This window comes from Agelaius tricolor, unplaced genomic scaffold (assembly GCF_023055355.1).
Source record: "Agelaius tricolor isolate 1412-34295 unplaced genomic scaffold, bAgeTri1.0.p SCAF_2, whole genome shotgun sequence".
NCBI lineage: Eukaryota > Metazoa > Chordata > Aves > Passeriformes > Icteridae > Agelaius > Agelaius tricolor.
In genome coordinates this window covers 64,920,987-64,941,657 of record NW_027269262.1, presented here as the reverse complement: position 1 = coordinate 64,941,657, position 20,671 = coordinate 64,920,987, and the positions used below count along the sequence as shown (strand labels likewise).

The window sequence follows — 20,671 nt, the reverse complement described above, 5'->3', positions numbered from 1 at the left end:
AAGTCACTCAAAGTGTCTAATAACACCCTTGTCTAAATAAGTCACTTGAATCCAGCTGCTAAAATCAAAAGTAGAATTTGGTCCTAGATCCCTAAATGATGGTTTCTTTACTTTCTTGACTTTAACATCATGTGACAAGCTGAATTACTACATCTAGTACTTATTTTGTAAGTCATCACGATATTTACACATTCCTTCCTTACACATGATTATCCTAAAATTGGTGTGTTGAATACTGCTTAAGAGTCCTACCCTCTTGCTATACAGTATGGTCTATGAGATTTACAGTCACTCAGGTCTAGCTGAAAAACAAGGAAAAAAATATTGAGCATGAAATACACTATTAAGGAAGCCAATTGTTCTGTACACACTACTGTCTCTGTACAGACTCGTACATTAATTAAATGCAAGAGTTCACAGGTAACTTTATAAAAAAGACCTTAAGAGACAAGTCTATTTACAATTCATTAAAACTGTTTCTTGAGCTTTTTTTAATATACTGGAGAAATCAAAATAAGCCATGGGAGAGCAGGGAAGATGAAAATGACAGATTATCAACACTTCATAATCAGCCTCAGCAAGTTCCATAGCACATAGGTGCTCCCACTACAAAATTTATTTGAAGACCACATCCTCAAAAAGAAAAATCTTTTAAAAGATGAAGGTTGGCTATTTCTGATCGGTGCCTTGTTCATATTACTGTAATTTTTCCACCATAATCTTAGGAGAGTGTGAGAAGATATCAATACATAATAGTGATTATTTATACCAGTAAATGCACAAGTAGCAAACATTATCATCTATGAGAAACCTAGACTAAACAGGAGAAATTTCGTTTTGTTCAAGTACATCAAAAAGGGGTTTGCAACACATAAAACTATTCTAAAAAACAATTTTCTCTGAGTTTCTTCATAATTTAGTATCTTTTTTAGTATCAAATGCTACCTTACTCCTCAGCTAAACACACACGTAATTCCATTCCAAATATATTCATGTTCTGTAGCTTTTTAGGAGCTTAACACCATCTGAAGGCCAAGACACCAAAAAACTAGAGGATGCAAAATTGGCCTGGAAAACTTTCTTGGCAATGGATGAAATTTGATAAAGATACTAAGGTCCAGCTACAGGCTCAGTTTACTGAGAAAACCCCAAAAGGAATGAGGGTCCACAGTCCATCCAGAGATTGCAAATATGCTGAAACACATACCCTTGCTGCCATAATGTATCATGGGAGCAGGCATTGTGATTTCATTATCTCTACAACTCAAGGAAAATAAAGTATATGATCAAAACTGGTTTGAATAGTGCTAGGAATGAGAATCCACTTTGGCTTTATATTCTGACCCAGCACTGCAAACACCCTATTCCAGCTTTCTTAAAATGCAACATTGCATGCAGAAAGAGACACCTTCTCAGTGAGTCAACCTCCAGCCTCCACAGAACCAGCAGTTGTAGAGATCAACAAAGAAATTTGTTGAGTTTATTGGAAATAATTGTGTAATTAGATGAGTACTACTCACCTAAGCTGCCCAAAAATGAAAGTAGTTTTGTGCATAGTTTGTAGATGGCTGAGTTGGGATTCACTGGGGATTTATCTCAGGTGATATACAAGAGGTCAGATTAGATGATCTATTGAACCTTCTGGACTTAAATGCTATGAAACAATGAGAATTTTTATTATATCCAGCCTTGTATGACTCTCTCTTATCTGCAATGCTATAAATTATTAAATATAATAAAAAATTCTAGTCATTTCATTGTTACTTTTTTTAAAGAAAACAAATCAACTCTGATTTAATATTATTGAATAAACTGCCTCTTTACGGTAAAATTAGTATAGAAAGAATTGATCAAAATTGTTATAATTAAAAGTATGGTTGAAAAAAGATTTTATTTAAATGTTTTAAAATTAGTTTTATATGACTTAAACTCACTTTTGCTTTCAAAGGTAAAAATTTACATTTATTCACTCAAAAATTACATGTTGACATTTTGTTACTGAAGATGTACTATAGCCAGCCTACATTCTGAATGAAGCTTTTCTGTTTACCAAGGTTTCTTAAATGCACTAAATAATTATAATATTTTAACAACTTTTTGAACATTCTTCTTTTGCAATAATAAAAAACATCCTAACAGGAGTGATGAAATAAGCCTATAATATTGCTTCACCTGATTACTCCTGACTACTGTCTATTTCAATGGTATACAGCCAGTTACACAGTAAAAATAATTTATACTGAAAATTTATATGTCTAGATTTATATCTGGAAATCAACTTGAGAGTAGATAACTGTATTTTTATTTTGCTTTGGCTTTTTATTGGGAGGAATTTAAAGGGAGACCTTCAGGAACATATTTCAATGTATTTGGGTGTGAATTCAGTTTATCATTGCCAACGATGACTTGCATGTGTTTTTAAAGAAAATAATTTGGAGAGTTGTACTAGTATATTCATATGGCTTAACCTCAGAAAGAACCATTAAAATTATCTAGTCTGATATGAGATATATGTTGATCATTCTGTTTTCGCCCAAACTGTATTTGTGATCAACAACCAAGGTTAAATTGCAACTTCAGTTTTGCTACAGTAATATTTTCAAATAAACTTCACATATTTTTAATTCTTGGTTGTTTTACTTCAGTATACAGATATTTGCTCCTTCTTATGCATTCACTCTAGATTATCGTTTATAAACACACTTTCAAGTCTTTTTAAAGTATTATGACATCCTATCCCTGTTCTTTTTTTTTTTCAGAAATAAAGTAAATTTAATGCTTTATTTATTCCTTCAAAACATTTTCTCCTACTCAAACAACATATTAAGATTCTTTCCTCTACCCTAATAATTTTAAATTGCAGACATTTCCCTGAGATAATGTATTTTATATCTCTCTTATCATGATTGTATACGTAAGGAAATATCTTGCCTACTCCCCTGCTGCCCTACTTTTACATTCCAGGGATCACATGAGGCCATGTCTGATGTTCATGAGAGTGATGCACATTCCTGTTGAACTGTAGTTCATGGAATTCACTCTCTGTGATGATGAAGATGATCGGTAAAAGCAAAATGGGTCATAACTCTTCTGCTGGCAAGGAAAGAAATGGGGGAAAAAAATGGAAGTTACTGGTAAGTTTCTAGATTTTTAATAAGATTTTTGCTGTCTTGTTTTACCCATTTAGTAAACGGGCAGTGAGTGAATTTTCCCCATATCATTCAATCTTAATGATCGATTGTCTCCAGTTTAGTTTCTCCTTTTCTGCTCTAATTATCTGTTGCAGCCCATGTACACATATGAATAACACAAAATCAACAGAGACAACAATTATTGCCCACGCTTTAGTAATCAAAGTCCAATACTAATCTCTGTCATCTGTAAAAGGAAAATGCATAAATTCAGAGCCTTTCATTATTTTATCCTTGTAAATTTTTTTTTCCAGGTAAACATGGTTCACTATAACATTAGCTTTTAAGAAACTGATTTTGAAGATATAATGCAACTCAATTTGAAATAAAAATAAAATCTACTTTTACAGTATTGGTAAAATATGTCCCTAAACCCTCATTTTTTGCCTTCAATGTTATATTGTCCCTATGTGGTTTAATATTCTAGTGAACAGTAGCAGGTACTTTGATGTCTCCAATTACTGAACCATTAAAAAAAGAGAAAAAGTTCATAGCTCCTACTAGACTGAACTTGAATTAAGGCTGAGTTGTACATATAATTTCACTGAAGGACATTTTTTCCTATTTCAGTATAAGTTTTCTTCCCTTTTAGTATAACAATGAATGACAGTTGCTATTAATATAGCTAGGATATATTGGGGAAAAGTTTTACCAAGTTAAGTTATTCTGTCACCAGAAGAAACTGTGTAAAAGTAAAGAGATCATCACAAAACAAGACTGAAGAGTGAACTTCATGTTGTGCTCCTGATTGCTTGTGGCTGTGTAATGTTATACAGGAGTGTGGTTATGTTGGACACTCATTTCCTGAAATCTTGTGAGTAAATAATAAACATTTTGGTATTAGAAAGTTGCTTGAAAGATTCCTATGAACAGATGTAATTCATTATAGAAATACAAATACACTTGCTTTAGATTTGATGGAATAAACCATGCTCATTACAATGTCTTTGTATCCCACATACATTCATTAGAACACAAGAAGTTGCAGAAGAATTTAAAGGAGGGACAACTCTATGAAGTACTGATCACAAAGTGAAATTTCTCAAATGTACTTTTTTATTTAGACTAGAACGGTGAATGGCATCTTTCTTCTAGCTGGTTTTGGCTGGGATAGAATTCATGATAGTCATGGCAGCTAGTATGGGGCTTTAATTTGGACTGTGCTTCAGCAGTGTTGATGATTCAGGGATGGTTTCACTACAGCTGAGCAGTGCTTACACAGCATCAAAGCCTTTTGTGCTTCTCACCCCACCCCACCAGCACACAGGCACACACAGGCACACAAGGAGTTGGGAGAGGACACAGCCGAGGGATATCCCACACCCTATGGTGTCATGCTCAGCATAGAAAGCTGAGGGAAGAAGGAGGAAAGAAAGGACACTGAGAGTGATGCTGTGTGACTTACCAAGTTACTGCTAGGCATGTTGGAGCCCTGTCTTCCTAGAGATGGTTGTACACCTACCGCCCCATGGGAAGCGGTGAATGAATTCCTCAGGGTTTTTTGCTTGTGTTGGGGACATTTTCTTTACCTATTAAAGTATAAACAACCCATGTGTTATATCACTTACTCTTCTGATTTTGTCCCTGATCCTCTGGGTGAGGTAGTGAATGAGTGGCTATGTTGTGCTTAGTTGCTGGCTGGAGTTAAGCCATTATGGTCCTGCTTGTTGATTATGCCCACATTCTCAAGTAGAACTGTGAACTTGAATAAGAACTTCTTTCAACAGAGGGCAGATAAACACTTTGCAACTTTAAGAATGGTCTAGTGGCAGAAATGAACAGTGTCCCCTTTTGGTTAGTCAAAACTCCCTTTATATGCAAACAGTTCAAATTTTTTCTCTGATAAAATGAAAACTTTCACAGATATGCACTTAATACACAGGGCTATGTTTTTTTGGTTTTTATACATAATAGGTAAAAAGGCACTGATTCTGCTGACTTTTCATCTTCATTCTCACAAAATGGTGATTTGAACCTTGCCTGAAATCTATTAGGATTAATGTGGGTAAAGAATAAGAACAGAGCCACATGAAGTCTATGAAATTTGAATCCCAAGGGTGGCCACCTCTTTTCATTCAAGCAGGAAAATAATAATTAAAAGCATCTGATGCATAACACAAGATTTGTTAATTAATTAAGTGAAAGTTGTTTTTTTGTACTTTGCTATACTAGAAAACACAGTACATGGCAATATACAACAGAATGTACACTAATACTGGCATGAAGTTGCAGGCTCACACTGTTGGTACAAATTCTGGCATGTTTTATGGACCTGATCTGTACACAAAAGGCATGTATAACGAGTAATATTTACATGTTATAAAGTGTGTGAAAATTCTGAACATGCTGATAATTAGAAACAGTATTTGAGGTTTCTAGTAGTTGATTGTCTGATGTGAGCACTGAAAGACACAATGATATCTAGCTACAGATCTAGTTCACTGAACACAAAAGCAGACAAATAAGAGAAATATTTTCTCAGAATGTTTTTTTTAATTTCTTTAATTGGATTTTGGAAAAGAGCTTTAAAGAGTGCTATCATCCTCTGAGCACTCAAACATTGCTTATGTAAGGCAACAATCCTCCCATTTTGTGGTCAGCATGCCTCGCCATCAGTAAGGTACTAGGCACAGATATGTAAACAGATATAAACGTTTTGGTGTACACAGGAGTAATCATGAGGCATTTGATAAAAACAAAAAAAACCAGCCAAACAAGAAAATACAAACAACAAAAAGAAGAATTGCTCTCTGTACCATGTGTACAAGTCAGTACATACTCAGCTGCATGTATGTGATCTCTGAGGTTTGCCTTTTAGGACTGTACTCTAGTCAATCCTTTGTTGTAATTCAAGAGAAAATGCCAATGTCTCTGTATAGTTTGTATGATCTGGAGGACAAAGCTAAGCTAATTGTACTTATTTGCATGAACATAAGGTGTTCAGCAATGGACAAGTCTTATGTTTTTAGTGCTGAAGTAAGAAATTGCAAATGCTAGCCACAGGTCTTTGACATGTCCAAGGCAATGGCACAATACATTAAAGTTAGGTAGTTTGTCCTCATTGTTACTGGATTTGATAATCCTCGCTCATAACAAGGCAATACTCCCAAGTGGAAAATCTTCATGGAGATTTGTTTTCCTTTACGTTGTATAATGACCTGATACAAATGAAACAGCAACATTTACTTTAGGATTATAGGGCAGTGTGAACTTTATATTTTATAAATCAAATGAAATTTGTCATCGGACTTTAGTTGCTTACAAATTTTACAAACCCTTAAATGTAATACAAAAAATAAATGAAGGCAGAGAACCATCTTCTATGTCCCACTGTTAAGTGTAGAAATATCTTATTCTGTCAATGTGATTTCATAGCAGGATGAAAAATGTCAAAAGTGGGGATGACAAATCAGTCTAGTGAGGAAAAATGACTCTCAGACAAGAGATGTCATTTGTCATGATTGCCATTTGACTGCACTTTCTCCTGTCTTCTCTTTCAGATGAATGTTACTTTGCCATTAATTTAAAATTATCTTAAATCAAAGATGGGTTGAACATGAAAAGCAAAGGTACTCGTCTTTTGAAGTTTTGCAATATGCAGAAACCCATTCAAATGTAAACTTACTGAAAACTGACATGGACGTTTTAAAAAAGGTTATCATCATGAATTGTTAACTTACAAAATATTATAGTTCTGTAGTTCAAAAGTCCATTTTTCCTAAATACAGGCAACAGCATGGCTTTTGTTCGAAACTGACACAGCTGAGCACAGCACTCTGAGCCACTGCATAATACGGGTGGTAATTAAGCCACAGCTTCAAGGTTGCATGGGCACAAGACAATTCAGCCTAATGAAGTATCGATTGGCTGCAGTCGAGGTAAAACAAGTTGACATTCATTTAGAGGTAGCAATGCGAATATACCACAAAGCCACCAAAGAAGCAAGGGGAAAAAAAACAATGAAACTGAATTTTAATCTTGCAAACACAATTAAGATTCTTATTTACAGCATGTTGCTATCACTTAAACTAAAGCTAATTGCATACTTACTGCCCTGACATCAGATTCTTAAATCAGCAGAAATTATATTCATAGGCTGTTGGCAAAAAGCACATGAAGTTCAGTGTTTCAATTAGAACCTGTCCTAACACTTCAAAAACCCAACTACAAAAAAATTACTTAGATTCCACTTAAGTTTCCACTTTATTCACACAGCTGAGTTTATTTTAAATGCTGTGATAAACTCCTCTGTAGCGCAGGTTACTTAATTACTAAGGACAATAGTTTTACCTCTTAATTGAATAATTGCAAGTAGATTATTTCTATTGTAATATTATGCAAATATTCAAGATAGTTTTCAAGATTAATTTTATTTCTTTTTCTGTCTTTATTTTAAAAATGAGCCTTGACCATATTTGTCTCGTGCACACATATATACATTATTATGGTATGCATAAAATGCATATAGCAGTGTATAAATGTACATCTTTAAACTTACTTTAGTAATAATTTTGTTCTTAACCACTAAAGTTAATTTTCTAAGAAGTGAGGTGTTCTTAAAAGCCACAGGATGAGTATAAAAATTTTGAAATTTGTATCAGAAAAATCTCCAGTAAAACAAGAAATTACTTTTTACTCCTATCACAAAATCTTCAGGAGATTTAGAATGTGGATACAAATATCAAAGTGTTAAATTTTTTTCTGTGTGATATTGTATTAAAATTCCTGAAGTTTTACTTCTGTACTTTGAGATTGAAATTAATAAATAATTTTAAAAATCCAATAAAATATGTTTAAGAGAACACTATTAATTAAGTAGAGAACTCAAAAAGTAAAAATACTTGAATCCTTTCCAAATTGTATTACTGGTTACAAAGGTTTCTCTGGAATTTCTTTGAATTTGGATTTTTGACTTCTAGTTTAAATATTTCATCAGCATCCTTTTTTGTGAATTGTTAGCATAGAACAAAATTTGGCCAAAGCCTGTAACTGCACACTATCATTTATGACTAAATCCTTACATTTTGCAAACAAATACTCAGAAATTGCAACAAATGTATTACATTACATCATTCTAACAAAATCCACCTTATAAAGCAGAAATATGAATCTATTATGAGTTTTTTGCCTTCCAAAAGTGCAAACAATTTACAGCTTGTACCAATCACTTTCATTTTCTCATGAAAAATGACTGAGAAAGTGCTAATGTGTCTAATTGCATTATAGACCCCTCCGGCAGACAGACATTTCTTTAAAAAGTAACTCATTAAATCACTGATTGCCAGATGTTGGGATTCACAGCAATTGCCCTACTTATGTACTGAATTAAGGCAGTCTAAGCACTGAAATAAACATAAACTATTTTAGTAATTAAAGTATTACTCAAAAATTCAGAAAATTGAAATCTGACTACATTTACTGTATGTGAATGTTTACAGGCAAAATATTTTCATCATCACACTTGTAAACTGATTCTCAATTTATATTGAGATTTTTAGAATTTAAAATAACAAACAGAAAATGGAAGGCTACTTAAAAAAATCATTTCCCCCAGCATACCAGTGTTAAATACTTACAAAACATTTGTATTATTGTATGGACTCTGTGATCATGGTCTACCCTATCAACTGTCATCATCTTATGCAGAAATCACATAAAAGAAACTTCATATGTCATTGTTGTAGATATACTACAGGACATTCCAAACTAAAAAGGTGACAATTTTAGTTTCGCTTGGTGCAAAAGTCTGTGGTCTCTTGAAGCCAGGTCAGCACACTGCATAACATGAGAAGAAATACTACTCCAGAGCTGATATACTACTTGCCTATAAAATTTCCCCCTTCTGCCGGGTTCAAGTCACTAACCACATCCCCCATTATCTGTGAGGTCTACGGTCTAGATGGAAGTGGCAGATAGAATTTCTAGCCACTGGTACTTTTGTTAAAAGTAAATATTTATCTTGGCAAGGACTCTTCTGGGCTCACATCTCAATTGTGAAGTAATAATGAGAAGAATTCAACCCAATATCAGTGCAATGGGGATTCCTGAGGCAGATGTTCAGTCCAGCAGACTTCAATCCCTTTCCCCAAATGACTGCAAAAAGAATCTCTGTCCACTGGAGATAAGCATTTTGGAATTAATGGCCATTTACAAATGCTTTCCTTTTGGCAGACAACCTCTCAGACCACTAGTGAAGAAGCTGTGCCCCAGTAAATGGATTAGGGGGAAGCACAGATTACTTTTGAGAGAACTGATCAGCCTAGTTGCTGTAAGTGGTCTGGATAGACTGTACATTCTTCCTCGAGATATGAGGCATATGCAGGTAGTATCTGAGGCCTACAACTGTTCTTCTGAAGAATTTATTTCTTCTTCAGAAGACAAGTTCTCTCTCCACATTGAAAACCGAAATTCTCTAATGCACTTTCAAAACTTGCTGTGAATAGTGTGTGCAATTGTATTACTATTAAACAGAATTTATTTTAAGTATTCAAGTCAATGCTAGAAACTTCATTTTGGTCAACAGTTCACATTTGCATGCCTTCAAAATTATTAAAAAGTAACTCAAAATAATAACAAAAAATGGTATTGTCATTGTGTACTTCAAAAGTAAAAAAATCATAAAAGACTGAAGATGCTATCAAAGTGAAAAGAAAAGTTTATTACAATAGTTCAGCTGTTTATTTTTGTTTCATATTACAACTGTTCATGTCAAAATTATAATAATATTTATTTACTATTTAAATATATTTATTTTCAAAGACAAGTGAAATCAGTTAATTTTGAAGACAATTTAAACGTTCCAGAGTGGGAAAAAAACTTCTCATATTATGCTTGCACTGGTGCTATCTTTTGTTGCAATGTTTTCTTATTCACAAAAAGAAGTGAAGATGAAAAGATGTAGCAGCAAATGTTTCAGATAATTTTCTGAATTTCATCAAAATAATTAGGAAAATTTCACAGGAAATTTATAGTTTCTCTCCACATAATTATCTAATCACAAAATCTTTATGCTTTTTTCTAATTTCTGATTTGAAGCCCAGGATATGACAATTTGACATAAAAGTACCACAGTATCATTAAAAAAATACAGTTATTTAAAAAAACATAAAGTCATTTAGGAAAAGATATTTTATTATTTAGCTCTGTATATATACAGAATTTGTGGTCAATTAGGTTTGCCCCATCTGAAAATGGAATATAAACACTCAAAAATTGTTAATTGTAATTATAATGTTGTTATATATTTTTAAATTATTTTTTCTAAATCAATACTACTCAGTAATAAAACTACCTCCTAAAATATTTTAATACATATAATACTTTTAAAAATATATATATTTGTATGTTTCATCAGGAGCTGACATGATAGGACAAGGATTTAAGGGAACAAAGTGAAAGAGGGCAAATTCGGGTTAGATATCAGATAGAAATTCTTTACTGGGTGGGTGGTGAGGTGCAGGAACAGGTTCCCAGAGAGGCTGTGGATGCCCCAGTGTTCAACGAAAGGTTGGAAAAGGCCTTGAGCAACCTGGCCCAGTGGAAGGCGTCCCTGTCCATGGCAGGGGGTTGGGACTGGACAAGGTCTTTAAGGTCCCTTCCAACCTTTTAACATTCTATGATTCCATCATTCTGTGATAAGATTATTCTATTCTAGCTCATCTTTGAAAGGTTCTAAGCCTGTTATGTACACTTTTATCTTTTAAGTGTCTTAGAGAGGTAAAGTGAATGGGCAGGTTAGGACTGGAGCCAGGAGTAAACTTTCAACCTGCATGGTTCTAAGCATATGGTTTATGCATTTGACCACACTAAATACTTTTACACTCATATTTTCTAGTCACTACCAAGAGAAAAGAAAGATAGACAAGAGAAATAACCATTAAAAAATGCAGGTTGTGAAAGACTGGGAGTTTTATCTATGCTTTATTCAAGTTCCATAAGCTAAACTCTAGTGAAGACATTCAGTTTTGTCAATACAAAAGAAAAACTCCAAATTTCAAGGTGTCTGTCTGTCTAGTACCATAGTTATAATCCAGGGATGGTGCCTTTTTACTTATTTTTAAATATTTGTTATAGCCTGCATTGCAAAAATCAGAAGGATATCTGCAAGAAAGTGCTTTAAGTAAAGGTTACAAGTGATATAGTGTCTCAAAGATCTAATAATAAGATAAATGTATTTTACCAGGAGGTCATCAATTCAGATTCCACAAAAAAATCAGCAATGCTTTGACTTTTAAAAAATGTCATTCCAGTTCGTATTAGAGTAATGACTAATTTAGGAGGATGAAAGTCACTGTTTAAATCAGTCTGTCACTATACTTAACAACTCTGAACCTAAAGTTGTAGAGGATCAAACAGGCCCACACCAGACTTTTTACTCCACACGAGACTTTTTTTTACACCAAAGCAGATAAACATGAGATCCATGTTGTAAGACATATGCATGTGTTTAAAACTAAAAATTCATGGACTTCAAAAAAGAAAAATTCTTTCACAAACATATTACATTTGTTTACATTCCTACACTACTCAAGAACTAAGGCAGAAGTACATGCCTCAGAAAACAATAGAACTGTGAAGAACTTTCCTATTACAGATTCCAAGTCTCTGCTATGGCACTAAATATGCTATGTTTTCATTTGCATGAATTCAGAAAGTTTTATCTGAAAACTGATTCGTTTTCTGATCTCTTCACTTAACAGAATGTTCCAGATCTCCATTCCTCATATGAATAGAGAGTGTGTTCTAATTTTTAACAAAAATTTAATTATGATAAAATATATATGTATTTATAACCATTTGCTCTCTATGCACAAAACTGTACTTTAAATTTTTCATTCCATGGGCCCAGCTTCATTCATACAGAGTTAGCATTGCCACAATCTCATCACAATGTCAAGTGGAGACTATGGAGATTACATTATGATGTCAAAATGCAATTGCAAGGAATTTTTATTACTATCTATGGTCACCACATTTACAATATCGAATCATGATGAAAAGTGTTTCAATGTTTCTCTAGAGATGAAATTATAATGTCAAGCTGATGACACAATGAGGTCAGTACAAATCTTCATAGACCCAATTGCAATGTTCATTTCAATGGGAAATATATGGAGACTGTCATATAAAGACTATAGAAAAAGAAAGTGGACAGAAAATACTGGAACTTGAGCAAGCTTTAAAAACTATGAAGTTGGAAATGGCTTTGAAAAATATCCTCTCAAAAATTTTCCCTACTCTTTCTCCATCACAAGTTTTCTTCTTTTTTTTTCTCCCTGGTATCATCACTGATCCAGGCTTTTCTGGATTTTGTGTCCATGATTCCAAGATATTTTGGCTGTTCCTAACTTTTTTCCAGTCCTTGTTTTACATATCTCCCATTGAGTTTGCCCCTCTTCAGCCCCTAAACTGTATTACAATTTCTCATCTGCTATTATTGAAATCTCAGTGTAGTTGAGATTTTTTCCTAAGAATTTTTGATCCCTTTCCTGACCACATTAAGGCCAGTAACTGCAAACTGCTCCTCACGCAGGGTTTGAAGCCTGCTTCTCACTACTGATGCCAAATTTTGTTACTTTTAGCAGTCTTGATGGTTTTTTTGTTGTCTCTATCACAAAATAATTACTGCCTGTTCCACTCATCTCCTGAATTACTGTCTGATTTTGTATCATCTTTTCCACATTTTCAAGTTCAAACTTTTTTGTACTTTTTTTTAGCACATGAATTTATCTCAAATAGCTTTATTAAATCGAATTATTTCCTTCATCTCTCTTTTCACAATTCACATATTACAAACAGCATTCATGCCTCCTGTGTATGCAGACCAGAGTTCGGTGTAAATTTCTTTTATAAACTCTTTCTGATAATTACCCAGGGGTAAAGTAATATTTAACAGGAAATGTGAAATTTTGCTTGGCAGCAGACAGTGTTATATGTCTGAAATATGCTACCTCCATTTGGATAAACTTCAGTTTGTAAGCTAGGGTCCGAATCCTCTTTCTATATTTGTACAGATTGATGCTAAGCAAATAATAACTACCATATTAAAAACTATTTCCAATACACAAAGAATATAAAATCTTACATTCAAAACGTTTGCATACCTTTATCTTAGTCAATTTCTATCTCTAAATCCTTGGGAGGTTTTTCCTTTATTTGAATTATCATGGTAATAGTTATGTTCCACTAATAGAAACTATATTACATGAAGGTAAAAACAAGTGTCCTATCATCATTTATATTGTGTTTTGAAAATGCATTTGCCAGGAACAAACCACAATACTCTAAAAAATTGAAGGACCATAAAATCCACTGATATCTAATCTGATTGATGACACCAGTACCAATACAGAGGTAGACCAGTACAGACTGTACTCTGGAGATATCTTTAGGGCATATTCATTCTTTTTACACATTTTAATCCTTCTCTTATTTGAGTGTCCTCTTCTAAATTAAAAGGTATTTAAAATCATAATATTGTTACAGTTTTCTAAATCAAGAGTGTACAAAGACTTAACATTTTTCCACTTGTTTAAAGATGGTATTCATCAGGACAGCATGAATAACAATATTATCTGCACTGAAGCAGATTATTCTCACTTCTTCTTAAATAATAAATTATATTGATGTGATTTATCCAGAACAAGTACCATAAATATTTTAACCTAATGCTAATACCAATCAACTGGAATGTTTAATGCAAATGCAAAAGAATATATTTATCATAATTTCCTTATTTTAGAATTTATCGCCTTCATTTTTCCAGCACCAGAATTTGCATGACCTTTTTCTCAGAAAGACAATGATAGAATAGCATTGTAGGTTCTTTTTCTACCAAGCCCACAGTGTACCCATTGGCTTTAAGTCAGTAAAATTTTCCCCTCTTTGATGTTTAATCTCCTTTTCCCTGTTTTAAAAAATTGAATAATTTTACTGAGCTAATGTAAGTTTTAAATTTCTCTGTTACCATTCCACATTAGATATATTAAATTTGTAAGTTGTATGTTTTAAAAGCACTTTGAATCTGCTTTTGTTTTCAATATCTTTTTCAAAGTAGGAAAAAAAAAAGCCATACTTGATTAGTAATACAGCAATAGATACAATCCCTCATGTACTCTTTTAGGAAAAAATGGAAAAGGAGAAAAAAGGGGAAAAGCAGAAGCCCCAATACTATTAAAAAGGAAGTGAAGCACATGTTGTTTCAGTAATGGACAGCTGACATGGACAAGTTTTTTTCACAAACTTGATGCATAAGTAAAGATAGACAAAGACAAGAAGTATTGGGCATAAATAAAGAAGGCATATAAGTCAAAAGTGATTGTCATCTTATTTAAAAAGGAAGATAGGTTTTATTAGTATTAGTATTAGTATTACTTAGTGTTTTTGGAAAGAGTTACCAAATAACCTAGATATATGTCCAAATATTTTAGATACATATAGATACAAGAAATTCAGATACTGTACAGAAAAGTGAGGACTAAAAAATAGCTAAACAAGACTTCAAACTCTAGCCTTCCATGACTTCACAGACTGTGAATATTCCAACCACCTTTTCTCATGTACTGCACACTGAGAAGTAGAGAGTGATGGAGGACACATGGAATTTTGCATCCACTGCTTTAATACAATGATATTTTGCTTTTATCCATTCATCAGTGTAGCAAATTACCACTTCTCTCTTCATCAAAACAGCATGGAAATTGGTGTGAGGTCTGGTAGAGTCATCTTTGCACAGAAGTTCTGATCTATGACAAAAAGAGTGAGGCACATATATTATCATATATGTGCCTATATATCACCTGATATATATCACATAATATCATAATTGTGAAAAGGGAGAATTTCTGTTTCAAGCATCTCATAAAAGAAAAAAATATATTCTGCATTGTATATTAGACTCAAATGTAAAACTTAAAGTCATTGTATTAACATTTGTTCTAATGTTGCTCAAGATTATTACGATGTCCAGATTCTTGTATACATGATTAACGTAACAGGGATGTTTGAGGAAATGGTAAAAGTACAAACGAGGAAAACTACTGTCCATTGTGGATATTAAAAATATGGGTTATATGTACTGATTTGCTTATATGGGCCTTATATGGGCTACCTTTGGCAAACACTCTGGTTATCAATGTTTGTTAACACAAAGATGACTGTGTACATGGTGTCCACGTGGCTTGAATATACAAAATTGTCTAGGGTGTATCTGCCCAAAACTGACAGATCATATTAAAGAGAATCATGAACATCAGCCAGATGAAACAACAATCAGAGACTGCAGAATCATAAAATATCTTGAGATGCAAGAGACCCACAATGAAACATCAAAGTCCAAATTCTGGCCCTGCACAAGACAACCCCAGCAATCACATCATGTGCCTGAGAGCATCATCCAAACATTTCTAGAACTCTGTCAGGCTTGGTGCTGTAACCAATTTCCTGGGGAGCCTGCTCCAGCCCAGGCACCCTTTGGGTGAAGAAACTTTTACTATCCAACCTAAAACTAATATCCAATATCCAACCTAAACCTCCCCGGACACAGGTTCAGGCCATTGGGTGCTGTCATTGGTCACCAGAGGGAAGAGATCAGTGTCTGTACATCCTCTTCCCCCCTCAGGGAAATTGTAGACTGTGCCCAGGTCCCTGTCAGTCTCCTCCAGGCTGAACAGACCAAATGATCTCACCTGCTCATCATATGGCTTCCCCTCAAGGCCTTTCACCATCTTAGTAGTCCTGAATGATGCTGGGAGCAAAGGACTCAACCTGAAAGGAAGTATAAACTAAGATTAAAAACTTGTGCCAATGGAGCCAGGCAGTGGAGGTGAGAGCAGAAGGTAAAATCCTGCCAGAAGTGATCCTGCACCCTCTGCCACAGGTGCTTCCAGCAACCATGTGGAGCTCACTCACAGCCACCATAGGTACACCCTGGGGATTGTACCCTGAGTGAATGGGAGTTTCTTCCTGGGGGGTCTCATCTATGGGGGGAGGAATGACAGCACAAACTCAAGCACAGGATGGGGCTCTTGCACAAGCAGGCTTTGGCAGGTGGGCTCCCTAATGTTGAGATGAAAGGGATCTGCACCCTCCAAAACTTATGGCAATGGGTGCATGTTTCTGAGTGTGTGTGCATGTGTGCGTGTGTTCATCCACAATTAGAAGTTCTAGGGATTAGTTATAGAAGTGTGTTTCAAAGTATCCAGGTCTTTCAATTTATTAAATTTTTCTAAGTATCTAAGTGACAGGGATTATTTGTTATTGTACCAGTATTGTCTCTCAATACATACTTCATTGATGCCTAGTTAATCATATGTGGTTAATAAATTAATAAGTCACTTCAATTTTGATTTGATTTAAACTACAATTTTTCCCTGCAGCAGCAAGTCTCCACTTTCTTCTGAAAAAAAAATCATAAATGAATCAACTGCAAGGTTTTCTGTGATTTCTAGACTTTTAAACACTCCTGTGACAAAAATTGGGGGAAAAGAAAATGAAAAGAAAGAAGAAGATACTGATATTTTTCCTATTATTTTTCCCTGATTATGAGGTATTCTGGTTAATTCAGAAAAAGAAGACCATAAAATACAGCAGCACTGAATGTTTACAATCTCTCTAAGGTTAGCAATGTTCGGTGAATCCGTATGAAGTACCAACTAACTTTGTAATTCTCTTATACATTTGTTAATGCATAGTGAAAAGGCTTTGCTTATCGAAGCAGCAACAATATGCCTACAAGCAATAGCTAATAATGCACCTTGGGGTATATACCAATGCTAAGAATATAGTATTCATTTTTAGACACTTTCAGGAAAGTAGAAATTTTAGACAAACCAATACTGTTTTCTGTAACAAGATACTTTGTCCTAAAGTGTGCAGAAATTATCAAATAACCCCCATCTAGAAGATTCTTAGAAGATTGCAACAAAAATGTAAATACCATTAGTGTTTATCTACAAAATACTGTTTCAATGAAACCTATTCACATTTACTTCTATTTAGAGAAGGCTGTGGTCCACAGATCTCTTGCTTCTAAACATTACTGAAGACCTCATGACAGCAGTCTTTTACCTTTCAATGAAGTAAAAATTGAAAAAAAAAACAGAACTACAAATGAATATTTACAAAACACAGAAGGAAAATTCAAATAAAAATTTCCATCCACAAATATAAGCTTATCCTGGCTTTCACCAACAGTTGATAAAAATGGTTTGTGTTACTTTGGGAGACCCATTCTTTGTGTCCATTCACAGTAAATATACTAATACTTTTCCCTAAAGACTTGGATTTCCCCATAGTTTGACAGGGTGTCAGTCAGAACACATGTAGATACAATGGTCAATGTTATAAAATTCTTAACAAGGGTAGATAGGCAGAAATTCAAAATACAATGTAGGTCAGATCTTTCCACTTATTTCAGCTATGATTTGAAGAAGGGAATTAAATTCCCATATCTCACTGACTTTCACTGGGATTTGGGAACCAGAAACTTCTTTAAAAACCTTAGCTTTTATTGAAAATTCTCACAGTCACTTTGAGAACCATCCTCTTGTGTGTCAGGTGCACTTTAACTGGATTTGAAGGCAGTTACTCCTCCCCTCACTGGACTCACAGATACTCCTTTGTAAGCTGTAATGTGGGCTCTTCAATACATTTAGTTCTATGAATAATTAATGTGTCTCCTGCTCTCACCACTTGATTTCCAGTTATTTGCGTTGCATGCAGTATGCTGAGCCCATTTCATAGCTCCTAGACTAAAATGCAGGTTTCCAATCACATAAAGTGTAATGGGATATGAAAAATAAGAGTTTAAATAATAATTAAGAAAAGAGCTTAAACATGTCTCACATTTCTTAAAAAGACTAAAACTAAAATCTCCAAGAAAGAAAACATAAGTGTTGTTTATGGGAGAAGAAATAGAAGATTCTATGCAAAAATTCACTGAGCATCAGAGAGGATTTTTTTTTTATATTTTATTTTGTTTGAGCTGAGGACTCCCTCAACTGTGCATTGGCTTTGGGTTTTTGTTTCTTTTTTAGTTCTGTTAAAAAAATGAAAAAACATTTGAAATATCATCTGTTGGTTGGTTTTCATTCATTTGCTAAACATAACTTGGAGAGAGTTTACAAAAGCAAGCTTGTCATTCAAGCTAGTCACCACACTTCATGGATGACTGAATAAAAATGAGTTTTTCAAGAAGTAACCAAAAGTACTGCCTCAGTGAATCCGTATGTACTTACATACTGGACATAGAAGAAAAAAATCAGTTATATGTCCTTCTAAGACAAAGTAGATCAATCTCATTGGCTTCTATAAGATATAAAATGAATTTGAACAGACTGGATAATTTCCAGAAGCAGTTATATCAAAGCAGATATAATAAAAAAAGAGTAGCTGCAAGAAAACAGGCTAGATTGAAAATGGAATGCAAATATCTCTAGGCCATTCTGGATGCAAGGAGGAGAGCCCAGGAACTTTTTATTATTGAGCTATTGCATTAAAATAGTAGTTAAAACTCTTAACAAATGTCAAAATATAAGTTTTCATTTACTGATTTTAGGAATATGTCTTCACCATTATGGAACCAGCCATTTATGGAAAATTCTTTTCTGTGAGTGATGTGATGAAAAGTTGTAGTTTGATTTCTTCATTACAGTTTAACTGATGAACTCCAAGTAATTTAAAATAATTTGTACAAAGAAGAGGAGAAAAATCTACTTCTGTTACTAAAGCAATGTAAATCTGGAGTAGTTTCTGTGGTTTCACTGAGTTTTAATTCACGTCTTAATTTTTTGTTTAATTTTTATGCACTTTTTTATCAGAGAATTAAAATTAAATAATAACTAATTAACATATATTTAATGTATTGATCCTACCACTAAACCAAAAATATTTACTTACTAAATGCAGAATCCATCAAAACAGAATTAGAAAATTATATCAGAAAAAAGTCCATTACATTTTTATTATTTGCAGGACAAATAATTTTTTTAATTCTTTATCATGGTATTCTTACTTACTTTTTTTTCTTTAGGAGGGAAATTTTAAGACTCATTTCTTTTTTTGATTCTTAAGCATCATTCAGTTTGCTTTCTCCAAAAGCTGAGCAGTAAAAAAGCCTTGATCAGGGATTACAATCTTTTCCTTTCAACTGAAAGCCTGAGAAGCTTGACCTTTTTGCTGTTCACTCATTTAAATTTCCAGGTTCATACCTCAGAGATATATGGCGAGTTTGTAGTTTTGCAGGTGGGTGGAAATGATATGTCCATCTCAAGAGCAGAAAGAAGGGTAGAAAAAACAGTGGGTGTACAATAACTTTTCTTCTCTACAAGACCTGACCTCTTTGATTCTCTCCTTTTTGCAGCATTTCAATCTGTTTGGGCAAGACAGTGCAAAGCAGCAATAACCCTCAGAGTGTTTGTAAAAGGTTGAAACAAGGCTCCAGCCCATCCTCCTGTCTCGAGAAGTGACCCACAGCACCAAGTTGCTGCAGTAAAGATATAGTCATGTTCTCCTAGAACACGTTCACAAGCTCGAGAGACATGCAGCATAGAAAATCTCAACGTGTTCTCTCTCTCTGGGATAAATTATAGGTCTATCAAGTAGCCAAACAATGAAACAGCATCCATAATATATATACCAGGAAGTTTTCAGCTGCTTGAATATAGTCCACCTTTATGTGATGTGTTGATTACAAAAAATTTGATATACAAAAAATATATAAATGGCTTCCAGACAATTATATGATTACACTTAGTATGAAATATAGTAAAAGCATTTCATATACATATAGAGTAAAATTCAGAATGTACAATAGATTTTTAACCACAAGTGTAAAGTTGTAGACAAGTATGTCCTTTTTGTGAAAACTTATTATATGCTTCCTAGTCTACTCTCAGTTCTATAAATATATGTATCAATAATAAATGTATGTATAAATAAAATTGCTTGACACAAATGATACTTAGCTTCTTTTTCTTTTGGATGCTTGTAAATATAGGATGAAACCCATATTCTCTAAGCCAAAGAAGGTTTTGGAGATAAGACAAAATACTCTCCAGATTCATTATGAAGCATAATATAATCCTAACACAGCACTGCAGATGTCAACTGAGCTTCTCATGAGAGCAGAGGGTGCAGAAGTCATAATGTATTTTGTTTAAAACCTCCTGTGAAAGTAATGAGGATTTTTGTTTGGAATGTTCTTGTTAAAGCACAAGGTTGAGCCTGATTCTGTATAACATATAGTGAAAAATCAGCAGAGTTGCTGGGAGCAGTGGTTACTGCTGCACCCCAGAACGGGCACTGACACCTTTGTTGGGCTCACCCACAGCAGCTGCGCAGGTGCAAGGGCTGGCAGCTGGAGGCTGTGGGGTGATGCACCTGGGAGGAGCCTGGGGACTTCCCTGTGCTAGCCAGGAAGGATTCCCACCAGCTCTGGCACAGAAATGAGCACCTTGGTGTGTGCCAGAGCTTTGAAGGAG

General features: G+C 34.1%; 1 long non-coding RNA gene across 1 annotated transcript in view; it reads left to right on the top strand.

The window, feature by feature from the left end:
• LOC139600803 (uncharacterized) overlaps nt 1-19,913 on the top strand; it is a 32,354-nt gene extending 12,441 nt beyond the window's left edge. Inside the window, exons 2-3 of the long non-coding RNA XR_011682672.1 lie at nt 2,965-3,134; nt 19,552-19,913. This is a non-coding gene — a long non-coding RNA (uncharacterized lncRNA). The remainder of the gene's footprint in view (nt 1-2,964; nt 3,135-19,551) is intronic.
• The last annotated feature ends 758 nt before the right edge of the window (nt 19,914-20,671 follow it).